Genomic DNA, 21,950 nt, shown 5'->3' on the forward strand with positions numbered 1-21,950 from the left:
GCTGAATGGATGAACAGAATGTAGAATCTCCATTTAGTGAAACATTATTCAGACGTAAGAGTGAATAAAAAAAAAAAGAGGAAAATGAAAAAGGCCACCTCTTCTGGGAAGTCCACTCTGACTGCTCAACCTGCCCTTTTCTCTTTGAAACACACTTATGCTCCACTCTACTCTTTTTGATACTACTTACAACCCTCTAATAAACTTTAACGTTTTCAAAACAAAAAAAGAGATGCTGATACCACTTCAACATGGACGAGCCTTGACAAGATCATGTTAAGTGAAAGGAAGCAGACACACACGGCCACATATTGTTGACTTCAGTGATCTTAAATGCCCAGAATAGGCACATGCAGAGGCGGAGAGCAGGTGAAGTTTGCAAAGGGCTAGGTGGAGGGGGGTTAGGGAGTGACTGCTAGTGACAGGGGGATTCTTTTGGGGTGATGAAGTTTTCTGGAAATAGATGGTGATGAGGGCTGCACAACCGTGAGTGTGCAGAAGACTGCTGAGCTCTGTCTCTGGGAGTGCCTGTGGTTGGGGGCGGCTTTATTTTCTTCTCACCCTGCACTCTGAAGATTCATCTTGTGCAGTGGCCTTTCTACTAGTGTGAGTGGTGAGAATCAGAGACTTTGCAGAGTCTTGTTTCTTTTACCTCCCCTGCTGAGTGTAGGCAAAATAAATTTAAGCCTGAGAAAGTGCTCCATCTGCAGAAATGTATTTCAGTTTTGCATGATGTAAAAATCTTGAGAGCTTTTTAATTGTTGAGGACAGTCTGTGGGGGGAAATAGCCCGTGAAGCCTTGGGGAGACCTGGAAAATCCGCGCTTCCCTCCCTGACACGGGTGGAGTATTCACCCCAGTTCAGGCAGTGAAGGGCCCAGACCCGTGATTGGAGTTGACAATCGTGAATATTTACGTGTATCCGCTGCTTCATCTTGGATATTAATTTCAAGCTGAGTCATTTTGTGGCGGCAGCCTCATCCTACATCAGGAATTTATAGTATCTGCTCTTTGAGATGAAGACCTGACAGAGTTTATTATTTAACAGTCTCCCTTGAATTGATATCTCAGATTCCTTTGTCAAAAGCAAAACAGCAGAAATACAGACGTCCTTTAATGCCAATATGACCTGGAAAGGGTTAAGTCTCTGTGCATCAGTGGCCTTATCTGCGGTTGGGGATGATGATAACAGTGTTTCACTCAGAGGGGCTGGTGAGGGGAGAGTGAGGAGCACAAAGGGAGGACGTACAGGAGATGCTCATGAATGACTGAATTTAGTGCTCTCAGCCTGGTGAGGCCTCAGGGGCAGAGATGTCAGAACAGAGCATTCCTAGCCAGAGCTAGATCCGTGTTGGCAGCTGTTATGATCAGTATCACAACTGTGGGTTATCAGGTAGTTTTAAGACTTGGTAATATGAATTCATGAATAATGTTAGAAGACTGGACATCTCAGATTCAGTTTACATAGTTCTCAAGATTTCCTCTGAGAAATGGATGGTTTTTTCCCCACCCTAAATCTGAGATGAGTCTCTAAAAAATTTCCGTATCCCTCCATCTTTTTGCTTTAATTCTCCATTTCTTAAAAAAAAAAGTTTTTAAATTGAGTTAGTGTGGACTGAACTGAGGGCCTCATGCATGCTAAGCACATACTCTCCCAAATGAGGTATAATCTCCCCCCTGATTTTTTTTAAAATTTACTTTCTTAGTATTCAGAGGTTAGAGGCCTCTAATTCTTTTTCTGGAGACTTGTCCATGAACCTGTAAATCTATTATTAATGGGCAAAACTTGGTTTATTAAAAAAATGAATAGTATATTCTGCAATCCATCCAAAAGGAAATGTTCATTGGCTTAAAATGTTTCTCCTTTAAGGTGATTTCTCCTTTTTGGTCTAGCTCAATTTATTAACAGACATCCTCATCATCATAATGACCAAACTCTCTCTGAGTGGACACCTCCCTAAGGCTAAAATACTTTCCTCATGTTTTACTTCATAGCAGGTGTTTGACGGTAGGTATCAGTGTCTCCTTTTTTGCAGCTGAGGGATTGAGAGATGGAGAAGATTGTCCCAAATCACACGCAGCTGTCGGTGGCTAGCTCGGTGCTGGAACCCAGGCTGCACAGGATTCATTCTTAATTGCTTCTCTAATCAGCCTCCCGTTGAGTGGTTACCCGAACTCCTGTGACTCCATAAATGGCCGATTTTAGTGATCTCAGCCTGATGAGGCCTTCAAAGTGGAGACACCAGTGAGAATGTGAGACAGAGTGGCATAAATTAAAATTGTACATTTTCACAGATGTTTAATTCTCAGGTAGTGGCATAAAAAGTTAATTTTTATGTATTTTAGTGCTCTGTAAGCACTAAAAACAAAACATTAAAAATAATTCTAGTGCAAATGAGAAGGGGGCTTTGAAAGTCCAACCACTGCTGATGATGTTACTTGTTTTTCTCTAGTGGCCCTTATTGACAGAAATACTTACAAAGAATGAATTGGTTTTATGTAGTCTTAATATGGAAGAAAAGATTGTCAGTGAATATTTTAAGAAACTCTTTATTCTTTTCTTTCCTGATGATATATATATAAGTTGTTTTCATGGCTTAAGTACATTTCCTCATTTGTTAAATTTGAGTAATATCGTTTAACTTGTCTGACTGTGAGAGTTAGTAGCCTTGTATAGAAAGAACTCAAGAGGTGCTTAGTAAAAATGTGCTGTCACAATGACAGATATTTTAGAAGGATCAACTCTGAATACTAAAGAGGGTGGCTTATTACTGATGCATATTTAATATGTATATATATGATATATATGAATATGGCTTAAAGTAACAAGGATTCATTTATTTTTTAGTGCACTATGAAGTTTTAATGAAATCTGTATCATTCTAGTGAGACAGGGACTAGTTAAATTGCCTTAAGCAGACGACCTTGAAGATTATTTACACAGAATGTGTATTGTTAGAACTCAGATGTCATGTTGCCGTGTAACCATCCACTCAGACACTTAAATTCGTTGGATTCTGACATCCACATTGATCATTTTCAGGGAATAAGCTTCTCTCTTTTGTGATTAAAGAAAATTTTGATCTTTTTTCCTGCACTCTTAACAGGTTTAAAATATCAAAACATTGATATGACATGTAACTTTTTTAATAGAGACAATAAAGCTCATGCTGTTTTATTATGTAAATAAATGTTTTTGTATTTCAACAAACGTATGATTTCCTGGATTTTGAGAAGTATGTTGCAAGATACTTAGATAACCTACTTTAGGAAAAAACAGACGCGGCTTTTATGAATATAGGCCTAGTACAAATCTGTTCGTTTTTGCTACAGTGCAAGACATGAGGCCTAGGAGAGATTTGCTGCCGATTGCAAGGAGGACAGATCCCATGTCTCAGTCTCCCCTCCTGTAAAATGAAGTGGCTGGACTGGATTCTTTCCTCTTCTAAGATGAGTTTCCATGAGCCTGTGTCTTTTGTTTATATTCAGGAGTATTAGCAATATCAGATTAAATACTGTGTTACCCTCGCTTCCCCCGAAGCAAAGTGCAGTATGTGCTACAGAAGCTTTTATTTATCTGATTCTCGTTTCTGATCCTACAGGCAATTTTGTGTTGCATGCTTCCTGGCAACCTGGAAGGTCTTTTTAGCCATAGGTGGCGCTTGTTGCACCTTCTTACCGTCTTAATTTTCCTGTTTATTAAAGAAGGCTTAAACAACGTTATTTTGTTTTGATTTCTTTGCTTGATGCTTCAGAATAGCACAATGTCCATTATGTCTCACTACCTGGAAAAATTGTTCTGCTTATATATTACTTTTATTCTGTCATCTCGCTGTGAACATCTCAGACTTGCTGTGTAAACAATGGCAAAATCGGACTTTTCTTCCAGTGTTAGAAACCAGTGAGCAGAGAATTTATAAAACAGCTAGTAGCGGCCTCTGGAGCACCTTAAATCTGAAAAGTGTGCTGGGTTCCCTGAGTATTGACCCCATTGCTGTGTGTTAATTGGTGGTAGGAGATTTGGTACATATAGGAAGGGGTGTAGTTTTTTGACTTGAGTTTGCGTGCACGCGCTGCCACTGAGCCATGTGAGCCTGAGTCAGTTCGTTCTGAGTTTTTCCCTCGTCTGAGAGATTGGGACGTTGGTATCTTCTTTGTAGAATTGTGAGAATTAGAAATTATGTAAAGGGTTTACCACAGTGGGTATGTCAAGAGGGCTCATAATCTTTAGCTGCTGTTTGGTGTGAAGCCATCATTTTATAGTCTTTGTCAATTACTAAGAAACAGGAAAACAAGAAAAGCTGGCTTTATGATGAAAGATATTTGAGGAGGTTCCATAGTTCCTATACCCATAATTAAGCATCAGCAGAGTCAGAACTGTTATACAGTCACCCTGAACCAACGTTAAGCCACAGAATTTTTTGTTACTTCATATATGTTGGGGCCTATGGGGATCCAATACTTATATGCATGTTGTCTCCAGCAGCCAACTGAGAGATGACACAAAAGAGTAGGCAGGCGATAAATGTCTTCTTTGTTACTGATGAAGCCACGTTCTCCATGAACTTCAGGGCTGTGGGAAAATGTGTGTCATGATACTGTGTCCCAGAATTAGAGACTCACCCTGTCCCAGGTAACTCTGGGCCACAGCGAGCCTTCCCTTGAGAGGACCTGCCGCTTCATGCACAGGGCTGTCCTGACATGGAGCTGAGCATCCCAGGTGCTTCCCAATGGTGACCAACACTGGAGGGAAAGGTAGGGTTTCACATTCCCTGCTTGTCTCCCCGGACTCACACCTCACCCTGTTAGTGTGACGAGGGCTAGCTGTGATCCAGCGGCCAGGGGTATGAAGGGAGAAGCACTCTCCATGGCCCAGAGGAGTGGGGAGGAGGCATCACCTCCCTAGTTTAAACAGGTGGTGGGATGGAATGGGAAGGTGCTCCCCAAGAGTTTATAAAAGGAGAAATAAGGATTTTCTTTGGGACTTATACTAGCCAGGAAACACATAATATTATTAGAAGGGAAACATGTAAATCACTTTTATATTAAGTTGACATTTGTTGAACAACAAAAATGTGCTACATTCTTTTCTGAGAGTTTTACAGAAATGAATCCTTCAATCTTCTCAACAAGTGAGTAAGGAAGGATTGATTGTTATCCCAGTTTTACAGTGTGGAAATTTCGGCACGGAGAGGGTAAGTAAGTTGGCCAAGGTCACAGAGCTAGTAAGTGGCAGAGCTGGTATTTAAACCCTGGCTGTCTGGTTTTGAGGCCCCCAGAGATGGGCTTTGGGTGTTTAGAGGTATCTGCATCCCTGAATCTTTGTACCACTTTGCATCAGTTAGCCCAGAAAGGACAGGGAAAGGAGAGTTACACAGGTGCTCACTGTCATGTCTCGGCCACTGTCCACGAAGTGTGCACTGTGATTAGCGTTAATTATTTTCTAGGCAGTAGATCTGTTGGTATAACAGAAATTTAGTCCATTGAGTTAATCTAGAAATCCTTCCTGCTATGCTTCTGTCCATGGTTGCCATGTGACTGCCTGCCCGTGTTTGGGCTGTGGAGGAAAAAATGTACGCATGTTTGAACTCTGATATTTCAGTCTGGTTTATAGTTTCACTTCTTCTGTTACATTAATAAGTTTCTGGTTTTCTTGCATCAGTGTGTCATGAGTTTGGTTAATGTGAAACCAGTCCATTGGAGCCCAGGGATGCTAACGGTATAATTTCTGAGCACACTGTCGCACTTCTACCCGTGCAGACCTGGCTGGAGGATGTCGGCCTTCCTCACTGATTTCTCCCAAGAGCAGGGCCCTCTCCCATCCTCGGATGTGAGGCTGGGAGCTCTCTGAGTAGGCCAGTCGGTGGCCTATTCCACCAATCAGAAAATGATGAAGTACCCGGAAGTGGGTTTAATAGAAGAAAAGGGCTTCCAGGTAGTCCGATGGGCTGTTCGAGTCCATTTGGTGAGAAGCTGTCCACTGTCTGTGGTTGAGCTGCTGCTTTGCTGTTGAAAAGTCTGGATTAGATGAAGGGATTTTAAAAAGGAGAAAGGAGTGATTTCAGGTGGTACGTCCATACCGGTGAGAAGTGATGGATGACCGCCTGTGTGAGGCATAGACAGAGTCTTACAAACTTCATAATACAGCTTTAAAAACTCTGCCATCTGAGTGCACTTCATATGGGGTCCAGTTCATCACTGGTCACGCTGAGAGGGCAAATAATTGATGATGGCGGAAAGGACACGGAGGCATCAAAATGTCTCAGTCATGTTCCCTGTTTAAAGGATGCGGCACAATGTAATATATTTGAGCTGGTTTTTCACTGAACAATTTTTAGTGTTTTCTGGGACTCCCCAGTGCCCCAAGGCTCCATGCAGCTGGGTGTCCCCTCAGAGCAGCTCTGTCAGCGCTTGCCCTGGGCTGACGTGTTGTCGCGGGGAGCAGGACGGTCAGCGTCCATGGCTCTTCCGAGATCCGTCTCCTCATCCGCAGTGCCGGGTTTCTCATCCGTGTTTACTTAGTAGGTTAGCTGAGAATCACACGTGATGGTTGTCAGGTGTGATTTGTGTTTGTCTCTGTGATTGGCATTTAGTCAGTGTTTGATAGAAACCCTTGTTTTTTTAGTATAATTGTAGCAGCTAGATTGCAGTGGTTTTTAGTCTGTATTTTTTTATAACTTTATTCTTATTTTTAAATATGCACTTATTTTTATTTATTTTTTTGGAGGTACTGGGGATTGAAGCCAGGACATTGTGCATGCTAAGTAGGTGCTCTACAACTGAGTAATACACACCCTCCTTGTCTACACTTGAAAATAAATATTGCAATACACAAAATAGATCTTAAACACCATCATGGGACCTAGTCTCTGTATAGACAATTGAACACGTATGCTATTTCAATAAGAATAAATGTTGTTGAGATACATTTCTGAATCTGTTAATGTGCTTAAAAACGATCATAGGTAGTGATAAACACGAGTCTTTGATCCAGTACTTCTTAGGGTCTGTTTTGCCATCAATGGAAATTACATTCTACAGAGAAGGCTAATTGGGTCTCTTTGATATTTGGATGGTTTAGCAGATGATCAAGGCTTTCAAAAGCTGACAGAATTGTATTTTAAACTAACTACAAAGTTATCTTCTAGAAGTTGGAATTCCTAAGCTTGTGAAGTGTCCAGTAATCCAGGAGGTATGTGTCTGTTTCTGTGTGAACGTTTGTGTGTGTGATTTCAGGAAGGTAGAAATAAGTTCCATATAGACTTCTGATACCTTTCTCCTCAAGTTCAAGGTGTAGGCATATATTTACACAAATAAATTGATATTCTTTTGTCATTTGGCATATTGGAAATAAGAGGTTGTCATACTTGTTTCAGAAGGGTTGGGGAGCATGAGCTTAGAAAACGGGAGGAGAAAGAGGCCTTGAGGCACTACACTTGTGCAGGATTTGAGGAACAGTAGCTTTTCTTTTTCCTTCTAAAGCAAACTGGCGCTGAATTGTAACATACTATTACTCAGAATTGCTTTTCTGATCAGATACAAGTGCCTCAGATTTTTGAAGGCAACATGAATGGTGAAATGTGTTTTAGCAGTTATCTTTAAAAGTAGTTTTATTTTTCAAGTAAAAGGCTATAGCCTGTACTTTCTTCCAGCTGTACAAGACATGCTTATTAATCTATGTACATGATCTGTGTGCTTAGTTTCTTTGTTTTTGTTTTTTTTTTTTTTTGGAATGCTTTTTTCATTGTGGTTTGAATGAATGTTTAAAATTTCTGGATTTTGATGTTTAGAACATGCTGATTTATGAGAACCGTTAAAAACCTGATTGTTCTTTGGTCCTTGTTTGTTGGGGCACCCTATTGATTTCTGTTGTCTTTTAAAGAGGGAAATGCTTCCTATAGCCTGTAGATCATTAAGTGAATGGTTTGCAGTGTGCCTTTAAAATTCTTTGAATGCATTAAGCATGTTTGTCCAGTGAATTTTGAATTGACTCATTGTAATGACTTTGCTTTTGTTCTGTGGCTTTTGCTCCTCTCCACAAGAATTTGAATTCTCTGTGGCATTTTGTATACGTGTTCTTAACAGGGGAAGAAATTTTGCATTTTTTACAGAGCTGGGTTTTCCTATCCCCTCTGAATGCCATCTATACTTGATAGAATAAAAATCTGTTATTGAAGTGCATAATTATTTCATAAAATATTTTTTGGCATAATCAGAAACAATGACAAAGAATGATAAAAAAATACAAAAACCTTCCTTCCTTTGAAGAATAGAAATGAGGTGGTCAGGCTCACGCCTGCTTTGTGCCTGACACACTTACTCTCATTTCATTGTGTATCATGATTCGGAGATGGAGTTGCTGCAGGTTTGTAGATTTTTGTTTTAACATTTGTGTTGAATTCTTTCTCCAGGCTGATGTTTCCTGTTGTGTTTGTGGAAAGAGTAGAAGGGAAACAAATAATTTGTTTTGTTTTCAGGAGTCCTGAGTTGATGAGAAAAGTGTTGAGGGTGGGCTGAGGAAAAGAGTGACACTCCCTCTCGTCCCGGCTGAAATTGATAAACAAATAAATCAATTAAGTGTATCGATATTTGACCAATAGTAGTTAGCGGGCCCAAAATGGATAGATATGCCCAATGGAAATTACTGAGTTCATCTGTAGAATTATGTGCTTTACCAAGTAGAAGCAGCTTAGAGCAATCAGAAAAATCAGTAATATGATGAGATATAAAAGGGATATCATATCTTTTATTTCTGAAACTTTTCTACGGTAAGTTGTGTAGAGCTAAAATTAATTTTCAAGCACCAGTATTTAAGAGTGTGGGTGGTTCTGTAGGATCGTTATTCACGGATGTGCCTAGACCCTGCTAGAGTGGCTGAAGATGGCAGGAAAAGACCCAGAGGCAGGATTTGTCATCCTAGGGTGTCCTTCATAATGGTTCCATGTGAAAGCCCATGATTGGTTTAACAAACTGTAGCACACACCAGCCGGCTGTGAACTTTGATAAGAAAAAAATATGGTTAGAAATTGCTTTACAAGCAAGTGCCTGTGCATCCTCACACCAGTCTCCTTGCCTTAAAAAGCAGAGACAATGCTTTGCTTGCATAGTTGAGGTTTTAGATAGCACTCTGCTGGTTGCAAAGCAAGGACCGTGGCCCTCAGCAATAAACGCTGGGCTTGTGTGCTGTTTGATAGTCTATTATCCCCAAAACAAGGACCTGACTGGTCTGGTGGTCTGCTTTGTAATTCACATATATAAAAATGTATCTTGTTCCCCTCACCCCATGACTTCCCTAAAGATACATTAATCCTTTGTACTCATTGTGGATTTTACAATCTCTGCCTCATCCCTTCTTTCCCGAAGTTCCTCCTTACTATCTCACAACTGTTGATGAATTTTTCCTTTGATTATACACAATAAATATGGGAGCATTTGAGAGGCTCGTGGAGTTGGCTCCCTACTACCTCTCGATTTCTTGACTTTTTACACAGATCCTTGAATAATCATTCCGTGCTGTTAAGACTTCTGCCAGCCAGATGCCACAGTTCCAGGTGAGAAGTATGCAGGCTTTATCTCTCCTACCCGAGGGAGAGAGAGGAGAGAATTGAGATATGCTCCCCCGTGGTCCCTTCTTGCCCCAGAGCCACTGCAGTTCACCTGAAGCCTTCTGGCCTCTGCTCAGAGGGCCTCTGTCCCAGGACTGACTGCAGCCTTTTCTTCCCTTGACAACATTTCCTTTCAGAAGTTGGTCTCTTCTCTGCAATTCCACCCTGGCAGATGTGATGGTGGTCAGGGTGCTGGTTGGCAGTCATTTGGGGACTCCCAGGAGCCATGCTGATTCTCAAGAGTCTCTCAATCGGGGTTACAGAACAGTCGAGAACAGAAGGAAGCCCATTCACGTGAGGTCAACAGAGCATTACATCACTTTTATTTTATTTTTGAATTTTCAGTGGAGAAATTAATTGTAGCAAACTGTTCCAGATTTTCGGCCACCTGCTTTCCTCATCACCACTTCCTTGCTGGCTCTGGTGCTTGTTTTACAGAACAGGTTTCTTCTCTGGTCATTTCTAGCAGCTGGGCTTGCCAAATCCTTGATCTGCATTTGAAGCAGAATGCTTCTTCATGATGTGAAACTAATTTTCCTATTTCTGAATATTTCGTGTACACTCAGCAACTGTTTCAAGTGAAATGCTCTTGTCCAATTTCGGTTAACTCACATTTGCTGATCTCCTGCTTTCATGCTGAAGGCAGTTTCTTCTTCCTGTAATAAAATTTAGCAATTTGCATTTACTATGGGAAGGTACTGGCCCGAGGTGCTTTTATTCTTAACAGTTTTAATAAAATTCACCCATTAAAATGTACAGCGGTTTTTACTCTATGCCCAGAATTGTGCATCCCAGTCAATCTTAGAACATTTTCTTCCCCCCAACAGGAAGCCCCGTATGCATAAGCAGATATTTCCATCTTCACCATCCTCCCCCAGCCCCAATGAGCCACTCTTCTCTCTCTGTGGATTTGCCTGTACTGGACATTTCATTTAAATCGAGTCACTTCATGTAAGTGGAACCGTCTATTGTGACTGACTTCTTTCACACTGAGTAACGTTTTCAATGTTTGTCCACGTTGTGGCCTGGGTCAGTATTCTATGCTTTGCTATTGCTGAATAATATTCCACTGTATGGCTGGGCCCCACTGTTTACCCATTCATCAGGTGATAGGCATTTGGGTTGTTTCTGCTTTTTGGCTGTGATGAGTAGTGTCTCCGAGAAAATTCCTTTAGGAATTTTTATGTGGACATTTGTTTTCAGTTCTCTTACGTGTGTGCCCAGACAGCAGAATTGCTGGGTCATTCAGAAACCAAATTTTCAACTCCCTGAGGACCTGCCAGGCTGTTTACCAAAGTGGCCACGCTGTGTTACGTCCTCACCAGCAACTGCTGCCTGCTCCGCTTCCTCTGTGTCCTCATTAGTGCTTGTTATATTTTTTTATTATTATAACCTATTGTTGTGGGTGTGAAGCGGTTTCTTCTAGTGGTTTTGACTTGATTTCCCTTAGAGCTAATGATATTGAACATCGTTTCATTGTGCTTATTGGCCATTTGTATATTTTCCTTAAAAAATACCTTTTCAGATCCTTTATTCACCTTTTAATTTAGTTGCCTTTTTATTGTTGAGTTGTAGGGTTTTTTTTTTTTTTTTCATTTGGAGATACAAATTCCTAATCAGATAAATGATTTGAAAAAATTTTCTCCTGTGTATTGGTTTTTCACTCTCTGGATGGTGCCCTTTGAAGCAAAGTTTTAAATTTTGATGAACTCCAATTTATCTCTGTTTTCTTTGTTCCTTGTGCTTTTGGGGTATTATATAAAATCTGAGGGATTTTATTTAAAATTTTATATATAAAATAACTTAATTCGTAGGACCGTTCTAGGAGATGGGTGCGGTTTTTGTCCCCAGTTTATGGATAGGAGACTGAGATGCAGAAAATTTCACTGACGTATCAGTGTCACAGCTACCCAGTGCTGTGGGAGTTCAGACCCTCATGTTTGTCCCCAACATCTTTGCTTTTCACCAACATGCTCCACTCTTTCCTGGAATCGTTAATGAAAAACTGTTTCCGTTTTTGATTTCTTGTTAGTTTATTTTCTCTTTGGGGACCTCATCTCCTCATTTTCCTTTCGGATATCAGTGTAGATTTATTTTAGGTCTCATGTAGGCAGAAGTATTGCTATCAGTTAACTTCTTTATTACTCACTCTCCGGTGATGATTGTTGCTATTTGACCTAATCAAGTCATGCTTAACTCTTTCCTGCTCATGACACTGAAAAGAGTCATGACTTACAGCATGCTCAAAGAAGAAAGTACTTGATTGATTTCATCTTGCTACCCAATCAAACCAATCAAATAAAAACCCGCTGTTGACACAGATTATATGCCCTCCAGAATAGTGTCACTGACTTCCTTGTGTTTCATTTGTTTGGTCACAGTGTCTGGATAGCGCCTTGCTGTCCAGCAGTTTTGTGAGGATACGGTGCTTGTGAATCATTGTAAGGACAGAATTTTGACAACAGACTATGTTGTTCATTTCACAAGGGCAAAGATAATATAGAAATACTGCTCAGATCTATTTTAAAATTAAGCTTGGAATTTTGAGAAGAATTCAAGAAACCATACAAAGATCTTTTTCACTAATTTTAGATCTATCTTAGACACATTATGGTTACATAGCAGAGTAACTTATCAAGTAGATTTGACAAGAGGTGTGTATTATTGATTTTTTGTTTTAGTTGAAATATTCTATCTGAGATAAAGTAATCAGTGCCTATAAATGCACAAATATGTTTGTATTTCTATGTAATATGGGAGCAGAATTCATATGTTTCTATATAATATATATGACTGTGTGTTTTTATCTGTCTGTCAGTGTTTTTATAGTTTTTCAGCAATGTTGTAACTTCAGAATTGTTCTAAGAAAATCACCCCAGATTCTAGGGCAGTTTGTACTGTGTATCCTGTCTTATGCATGGGATTCCACTGTCCCCTCAGGGAGAAATTTCCTCTCCTATTGAGTTAGTAGCAGATTTAAAGGAACTGTGATTTCTAAGCATTTGCTCTCCATGTGTTTGCAGTTGGCTGTCAATCACGATATTCCCTTTCTTGAGTTTTCATTGTTCAATTAGAATTTTTGAAAATAAGTGTTGATATGTTGTATTTGTCTCCATATAAACTTGATGTGTTTGTGTTTTTCAGTTTTCAATTTCTTAAAAATGTAAATGCACACTTGTTTTTAAGTAGTCCTTTTTCACTAGATATTTGTTTATCTCTTTATATTTAAAATAATTTTTTTCCCAATGAATGAATCGTTGTGCATGATTTAAAAAATACCTTACTTTTTATTTTTCTTATTCTAACAGGTATATTCGTTGTAGAGTATTTAGAAAATAAGGATAAACACAGTAATAAGTTAAAATGGCCTCTAATCTCACCTGGAGATACAGTTGTAAGGTTTGAAATTGAGAATTACAAGTCCTCTAACGTTGTTCTTCTTTTTCAAGTACGTTTTGGTTACTGAGACCCTCGAATTCCCATATGAATTGTAGCTGCAGCTAGTCAGTTACTGCAGAGGAGCCCACTGGGATTGTGATCGAGACCACGTTGAATATATGGATCGCTCTGTGGAGCACTGACATTCCAAGAGCACTGTCATCTGATCCAGGAATGTGCGTGGTGTGTCTGTCCAGGTATTTAGGTCTTCTTTAATTTTATTTCATCCATGTGTAGAGTTTACATATTATTATTTTACTTTATATTTTCCCTTTATACTGAGTAAAATTGTGCAAGGTACCAGAATGAGAACTGTATTATAGCCCCGCCCCTTTCTGCTACAATGGACCCTGCGGTCTTTCTTTGCCCTCTGTAAAATCTTGCACAAAATAAGACCTAAGTAACTCTTTCTTGAATGAATGATTTTATGATTGCTGAATGATGCTTGAGAATCCTTGTGATGATATCTTTTTCCCAGACTTTCCCCTTTTCTTAATTATGCCCTTTCCCTTCCTTTCCTCCAGCCTGGGTTTCAGCCTGCCTGTGGCATTGATTTTCCCTATCTGTGGACTCTTCCTTTCACTAGTTCACGATAATGTTACATATGGGCTGTGGAAACTTGCTAGATGTCACGAAAGAGCCAATCCATTGCATGCTAGTATTTTTAGTTTGTGGTATTCTTTTCTCGATTGAAATTAAATCAGGCTGACCCCCTGAGCTCTTTTCACCTTCCTATACATGATACTGCTCTGGTTGCTGCATGTGCCCTTCCACCAGACTTGGTTTTGGAGTTGAGTAAGTCACCATCACTGGAGACCTCTCTTTAAAAGATGAAGAGGACATTTGATCCTTCTCCCTGGTTGGGGACTTGGATGAGATGAGGTAACAGATAAAGAATGGAGCCCCAGCTCATTCTGACCACTGCTCTTTCCGTTCCTTTCTCCAGGGGAAAAGAGTACAATTCAAAAATATAATGATTGTGAGCTAAAGAGATAGGCAAGACAACCGATCATTTATAAAATGTCCTTTCATGCCAGAAACAAATGTATTATACACAAAATAAGCACACAAAGCACGGTAGAACCGTGATAACAAACGTGGGTCCGAGTTTGAGTCCTGCTCTGGAATGACCAGTCCTGTGAGATGGAGAAGTGGTAGGCCGGCTTAGCGTCTCTCGGACTAGTTTTCTGTCCTGCAGAGACGGGGCTCGCTAGGCGTCCCCCCCATAGAGGTGCTGGGGGGTGTAAGTGACACACGTGGGCAGCCCTAGCACAGCTTCTCTTTCCTCGTAAGTGCAGGAGAGCATAGCTTTTGCGGTTACGGCTTTATGACCGCCCCGTGAAGACTCTCAGTGCTTCTAAGGGATGCCTTGTGGTTTGGAGATGGGATTCTCATTTCTGTAAATACCCAAGGATTGTGTTATTGGGCCCTGCTGATTTGAATCTATTCTTTAGAAAGTACATATTGTAGATATATTTTTCAAGCATGCATGCATTTTTCTTTTATTATTTATAGTTCTACCCTCTCATCTCTTGGTGTGACTTTTCATGGAATCCAGGAAACAGCCCTAAGCCACCTGCCTCTTCACACGTCTCCGTGGCGGTTTTCTTCCCTGACTAGAAGAGGGTTCTGCATAGGGAATTTTCTTTGTTCCCCTTTTCTTGGAGTCTCTCTGTCTGTCTGCCCACCTCTCACCTGTCCAACTGTCCATTTCTCTACCCACTCATTCTTCTGACTTGTTCCAAAAGCCATTTCAGGCAGCTTACAGAAGAACAGATACCAAATAAGCAGGTTAGAAAATGGGGCCAAGTTCAAACTGTGAGGCTAGGAGGTGGGCCTGTGTTAGGGTTGCAGGAGTGAGACACACGCGTCTGCCCTGTGACTTATATGATCGACAGCAAGAGTGTGCCTGAGGCTCCCAGCAGACACAGGGAAACAGGGTTTGTGGGAGATGCTCACTGGCTGTGAAATAAATAAGTGGCTTAGGATAAGCCCAGCCTTTCCAGCTACTAAGGCTTAGGAGAATATTTTGAGTGTCTTCCAAAATCAGGGTATTGAATCTTTTATTTTTTCAGAGTTCTATGTATAGTTTGTTACATTCTATACCTGGAAATTTCTCCAAAACTGCTTCCCACGTGAGTCCCATGGCTCGGAAATGGGGTGGTTCTGCTCATTGACGGGTGTTGATCAGAAACATAAAATGACAGCCTCAAAGGAGCCTGGGATTTGTCAGTTATGTTTTGTCAGTGCTGTAGATTTCAGAAAACACTTTCACCGTTTCTCTCCATCTGAGGCGGCAGCGTGTTCTCTTACCAGCATCAGGAGCTCAGGGCTACGGGATGGTGAGGGCTGACTGCACTGCCGTGAAGACAGCTAAAGTTGTTACTGCAGGCGTGGTGCTTTCACGTAGTGCATTTCATGTTCTTTAATAGGTTTTAACAGGTAGTTAATTAACTGAGTTAATTAACATTTAATAAATATGATGCTTTGTTGAAAAGACAGTTATAGTCAGAATATAAGTTGTGAACACTTTGAAAACGGTTTCATTACTGAAATTTTAGTAGAGAAGATTTAGTTTATCTTATTTATGCCTCTCTTTAAAAGTAACAGAGAAACAAGACAGAAAAAGCAGAGGATGATTTCTGTTCTTCCTCTCGGCTTGCAGGTGCCCTCACCTCCAGTGGCATCCATCCAGACACCAGCACTGACAGTGGCCGTGCTCAGAACTGCCTCAGCCCTGAAGACACAACTGGCAAATAGAAGGCGGCCACGCCCTGTTACAGCAGGTGCTCTCACTTTGTGGGTCCTTATGTAACTGCGTGGTTTTAATCAGGATCGCCCGTTCTACATTGTGTGGCGTTGCTGCCGTGTCTCCTAGTTATTGTTTCTGTAAGTACTCGTGTATTTTTTTCAATGTGTGGTACTAGACATCTAAAAATGCTTTTTTTAGAAGAAAAATAATGTGTATTTAATATAAAAGTCTGAAAAAAGGGGCAAAAGGGTCTATCCTGATCCCACTACTCAGAGTTAATAATTAACACTTTAACATCTATTTTCTGTTCTTTTCATCATTGTGTATCTCCTCTGTCATAAAAACCAGCGAGCACTCTGTGCCTTTTTCTGTGTGGAGACCTCCATTTTCCATTGTGCTTATTTCACGTTTTTCTACAATATTCTATCCCCCCTTGCATGATTTTTAATGACCAGTATAGCATTCTGTCTTGTGGAGGCATCTTCCATTTTAGTTCGGACTTAAATAAACTTTGAAATTCCAAGTATACTTAACTGAAGTACTGAAAAGAGAACTGTGGTGGTACCGAAAGGCCCCTACATCCCTTCCCCTTTTTTCCTGAGAGTAAAAACTGCTGAAAATGTGGTATATATATATCATGACCTTTATGCCTGTGTCATATATATATACACATTCATACATACACGTATATCAGAAATCTATCTATATGTGTGTGTATATATGCTTTATTGAAAAATAAGGCCATACTATATGTTTTCTGCAGCTCTGTTTATTCACTCAGGGGTATATCATAGACTTCCTCCCACTCCAGACTCACCCGGTCCTTTCAGATAGAGTAGAGGGTTCTCCTGATATGTAGGTTTGGTCTCTTGTGCAAGGACACCTTCGGTGGGAGAGTACTGTGGACAAGGCCTTGGACCACGCCGAAACGCTGGCCCCTTAGTGCCTACAGCTCGCCTTGATTTACGGCATCATTGTCTTGATGGTGGATACTTAAGTTTTCTCCATTTTCCACTGTCAGAAATGGTGTTTGACTGGCATCCTTCTTTTACAAACATTCCTGTGACCTTGAATGAGTATTCCTTTAGTTAAGGTTTCTGGAAATTCAGTCCCTGGATGTGACAATTACATACATCACAGGCTGCTTTCAAATGACTCTAGAAATTCCTTCTCCTGTGGGGAATGAAAAGATGTAGAATAACTTATGTAACCAATTCTCTATCGCTGGATATGATTTCACTTCAGCTTTTCTTCCCACCATTGTAAACAGTGCTGTGTAAATGCTCTGATGAGTACATGTTTTTGAACTGATTTTTTTTTCTAAGTGAAACGATTCCTAAAAGTGGAGTTCAGTGTGTGTGTACACACGTTTTTCAGAGTTTGCATATCCATTGATATGTCGTCCTCCAAAAAGTTCGCTAACAGTTTGTTCTCTCAAAGATGGACACTAGCTAGAATATCTTTTAAAAACATTTGCCAATATGATGAGTAAAAGTGCTTTTTCTTTGTTTTAGTTTTCACTTGATGACCAGAGAGGTATTGAGCATTTTTCACTCATTAGCCATCTGACTTTTAAAAAGTGAATGATCCCTTTTGTCCTTTGCACACATTGAAGTGAGGGAGCTTCTTGTTGCTTTGTGACAGCTCTTTGTATGTTATGAACATTAACCCCTTGTCTTCATCAACATGTATCACAGAGCTTTTACTTGTCATATCTTGCCTTTCATTTTGTTCAGTAGGTTTATTTTTGTTGTGGCCCAAAATAATCTTAAGATAGTAAATGTCTTCTCCTTGGGTTTTATCCTTGATTTTATTCTTAGAAATACTTTCTTATAATGGTATATATCTCTTCTGTAGGTTTTTCTAATCTCTAAGATGGAGATGATAATAGTACTTGTTATAGAGAGGAGAAGTTGAATTAATATGAGCAAAGAGTTATATTTGCTGTTATTAGTACTTTCTAATATTTACATCACTATCTGTAATTTTTCTTGTTGTCATTATGACTGGAATAGAATTTGTTTTTTCCAGGTGATTCTCTGATTGTCCCAAGACAATTATTGAATTCATACTTGGCTCTTTGATTTGAAATCCCACCTGTAAAAATTACTTATGTATACTAGAGTCTCTTTTTGAGCTCATGGTTTATTTCTGTCAATTTTACTTTCTTATTCCAGTGCTATATCTAACATATTGTAAAAATTTATTTAATATCTGACAATGCGATTTTTTTTGATTCTTTTTTCCATCCCTAATTTTCTTGGCTAGTATTATGACTTTATTATTCCTGAAGAATTCTAAAATACTTTTTTCAAGTTAAAAAAAAAAACAGATAAGAGTTGTCATGGGATTTTTTAGTAAGTTTTGAATTATATTTCGGAGAACGTACATCTTTACAAAACTACTTTCCTCCATACAATATGTTGATGTCTCTACATTCACACCTCTTACTTTACCACTCAGTAAAGTCCTGTACTTTCTCCATGTAAAACATGGGCATTGTTTTAGAGTTTATTCCAGATTATTGTTGATGTTTTTGTTAATTTTGTAAGTGAAAATTTTTTGCTATTATATATTTTAACTGTTCAAACTGACACGTAGGAAGGCAGATTCGGTTTGTAAATACTCACTTTGTAATTTGTCATTTAAAATTGTAAGTATTAAGTACTTGTTACAGAATCCTTTCTTTTGTGTTTTTAAAAATTTGTTTCCAAGATTCTCAAAATGGTCATAGCTAAGTAGTATAGGTGGGGAGACAGATGGAGAGAGGTAGTGTGGCTCATGTACAAACTGTGAGCAGTTTCATGGCTGCCTTTAGGCTGGAGAAGCCCCAGAACCCAGGTTAGACAGGGGGTGGCTTCGTATGCACTTGAAAGCCAGCTTTCCTGCCTGTATGGTGAAGCCTGGTGGGCGTGGCAGGTAGGTGATCAAGATCCGATGAAGCTCATTGGCTGCACAGAGCGCTGTGTCTGTGAGAACTGGAGACCTCTGCCATGGGAAATGCTTGGTGCCAGGAACAATGCAGGGGAGCTGGGGAGCCTGTGTGTTAAGGATTTTCCAGCCCTGGGAGTGGGAAGATGAGACTCTGCATTCAGATCTGAGTTTGAATTCATCCTCTCTTCTTTACTGGTCCTCTGACTTTTATCAAGTTATCTACCCTCTTTGAACTCCTGTTTTCTTGTCTCTCAAAACAGGAGAATTACAACCTGCTGCTAGCATTTGTTCAGGGTAAATTATCTTTGTCTACAAGATGTCACGTATAGTCACAAGCTCAGTGAGAAATAGGCTGTCGCTTCTTCTGCAACTCAGTGCTCGACAAGACATCGGGAGAAAGACAGTTCCTAATTTGTATGTTATGCCAGTAGGAACAAAATTAATGTTTTGCCTTTCCCTAGCAGTATACTTACTCCTTTGCTTCATTACCTCTCCTCCTTTCCTTTCCCTTCCTCCACCAAAAGAACCTGAGACTCTCTCAGAACACTAGATTCAAATTACTTTAAAAGTTGGCTCATTCCCTAGAAATGACAGTGACATAAAAAAATCTGTTCACATCCCAGACTTGACTGTATTTGATTTACACACACACACACACATCTGGCTACCTCTCAATTCCTGAGGGAGAAGGACCACTTTTTCTGAGTTTTCATTCACTGAGCGTGAGAGCAAAGTCTCTTAAGCAGACTTTCTCCTGGCTTCATGCATGGTTTTTTATTGGATTTCTCTGTGGCCATAGATTTATTCTCCTACTAGAAGAGAGGAAGTGGAGACATAGAGATTCTGCTTAGATATTGGTGTCATCATATTTGAGTTGGAAAGGACTTAAGACAGCATAGAATCGTAACTGTTTATGGGTGAGAATCCATGATGCTGTAACTTGGACAAGAACCTGGGTCTCCTGACATTGTGTCCACATGGATGAAGAGGCAAATGGGTGTGGGATGGCAGGTATCCTTCTTGCTTGAGTTCCAGGGTCTTGCTAGTTTTCATTGCTCAGCTGCCTTTAGTTTATGTCCATGTGGCCTCTCATGGGAATGTCACTCTATCCTGATAGATTGAGTTTCTTATCAGCAAAAAGCTCTGGACCCACTCACATTGCCCAGAGTTTTTCTGCTGACCTGCTGACACTTTATGTAAATGAGACCTAAGAAAACTGCTGGATATAAAACCCTTAATTTTATCATTTGCCCTCGAATTCCATAGGAAATGGGTGCTGTCTCAGGCTGTCTAAGGCTTGATCTGAACAAAGATAGGGTGATAGTTTGTGCTGCTGGACCATCATAAGTGGAATGGGATTTCCACCTTAGTTTTTAGAATCAGGCAGACGAGTTCAAATCTTGCCTTTACCAGTTAATAGCTTCGTGAAGTTGAGGAAGAAAGTTTACTTTTTTGTGTCTAATATTCTTTATCTGTAAATAAGTTCAGTATTTATTTTAGGGTTTTTGTTTTAGAATTGAATGAGCTAATTGCCTCACTTATACCTAAAATACTGATTGCATGGTTCTATGCTGGTGCCTTGGTAGTTGATTACTAAGGGAGTTGGCAATGAGAATGGGGGTGGGGACCCCTGGATCATAGAGATTATATTCCAGGATATGCTTGTAAAAGACTGGATGTGCAGTGGGTTTTTAGTAAATGTATATTCTTTTCCTAATCCCCATTGATTGTATATATATATTTATACTAATATGTGAACTTTTTTTGTTGCAATTTAAATCTCTTTGTAGTATTTAAAATATGTAGCTATAACAAAAATACGTGAAATAAAATGATTTGATTTTTATTTTCCTTTCAATAATGAAAACAAAAGAAAATAGAAAAGAAAAAGTTTTGTAGGGCTAGAAATAATTTTATTTCCATGGAATCAAGCCTTTATATTAAGTTTTTTGGTTTTGTTGTTAAATGGCATGTAAAATTAATAGGTTGTGACTTCAGTGTTGATAGCTAGGTGAGTTTCTTGTTATTGTTGTCTTTGATGAATTATTTTCACTAGATCATAAATGATGTGCATGCTACATATTGGAAATGAGGAAGAAGTGGAGACATACTAACTCCAATGTATTTTGTTACCGAGTCCAAACTCATTCTACTTGCCGCATGACAGGCCAATAAACTGGGAGATGAGGTGTTGGGGCAAGGAATAGTGACTTTATCTGAAAAGCTGGCAGACCCAGAAGATGTCAGACTGATTTCCTGGAGAACCCTCTTCCCCAAGTCAGAATTCATGCTCCTTTTATACTGCAAAGGGGAGGGGGTGTGGTTGGTTGTTGCAAACTTCTTGCTGTACGAATTGTTTGTCCTTGGTGTCCTTTGTCCTTGCAGCTGTCCATGTGGGTGAAATCATGGTGCCCCTGTAAAACCTTCAACAAAAATAAGGTTATTCTTTATTTTGCAACTTGAAACTCTCTACATAAGTGCAGAAAAGCTAACATCCTTAAAGATCAGAGCCCAGAGAATAGGCTCTCCTGTATATTTCAGGCTAAAGTCAACTTTCTTTCAAAAAAGGTGTAGAGCTAACTAGTCTGAGCCTAGAAAACAGGGCAAAGGATTAAAGCCAAAGGAACAAATCCAACACGGAGTCAGATTTCTTCTTTCCTATTACAATTTCTTTTTCCATCTCATAAATAATTTTAGTAAGAAACATAAGCAATTTTGTATTTTTGCTTCTTAATAACTGATAAGTGGGCTGACTACATTTTTGTGAGCAGGGATGCTGTGCGGGCCTTGGGGTCTCAGCAAACTCTTGTTGAGGGTGGTTGACCCCGCAACATGTCTAATGCCCCCAGGAGTGTTGGTGAGGGTCCCCCCAGCCTGGGGCTCTATTCAGGAAACAGCGTATGGGCATTGCCCTCTGGAGACCTCTTTTTCGGCTGCAGGAAATTTTTTCAGATACTGTGATTGAAAAATCACTCCAGATGGGGATAATTTGGGAAAAAAGGAAGAGGAAAATTGTTTGGAGTAGAGTAGAAGAGAAATGCAGAAGATCAGGGAGGCTGGGGGCTTGGCAGCTGGGCCTAGGGAGAGAGGGGAGCAGAGGTGTGGAGGGGCCCGGCTCCAGAAACAGCTCCTGCACCTGTCCCCGCACCCAAGCCACACAGCTTTTAATTGGCCTGGGCCACTCTCCTGGCTGGATGTCACCCTGGGCAGAACCTTGAGAAC

The 21,950-nt window shown here is 40.1% G+C and overlaps 1 protein-coding gene across 4 annotated transcripts in view; it reads left to right on the forward strand.

The window, feature by feature from the left end:
- The window catches only part of LOC141575165 (uncharacterized), a 188,570-nt gene that overhangs the window by 92,881 nt on the left and 73,739 nt on the right, over positions 1-21,950 (forward strand). For 2 of the 4 annotated variants that reach the window (XM_074353798.1, XM_074353797.1), the window contains 5 exons: positions 9,491-9,550; positions 9,742-9,903; positions 10,432-10,555; positions 13,054-13,239; positions 15,708-15,931. The gene's annotated coding sequence lies outside the window, so the exon portion shown is untranslated. The remainder of the gene's footprint in view (positions 1-9,490; positions 9,551-9,741; positions 9,904-10,431; positions 10,556-13,053; positions 13,240-15,707; positions 15,932-21,950) is intronic. The other 2 variants (XM_074353799.1, XM_074353800.1) reach the window with 1 other exon arrangement.

The sequence above is a fragment of the Camelus bactrianus genome, chromosome 26 (genome assembly GCF_048773025.1).
Source record: "Camelus bactrianus isolate YW-2024 breed Bactrian camel chromosome 26, ASM4877302v1, whole genome shotgun sequence".
Classification (NCBI taxonomy): domain Eukaryota; kingdom Metazoa; phylum Chordata; class Mammalia; order Artiodactyla; family Camelidae; genus Camelus; species Camelus bactrianus.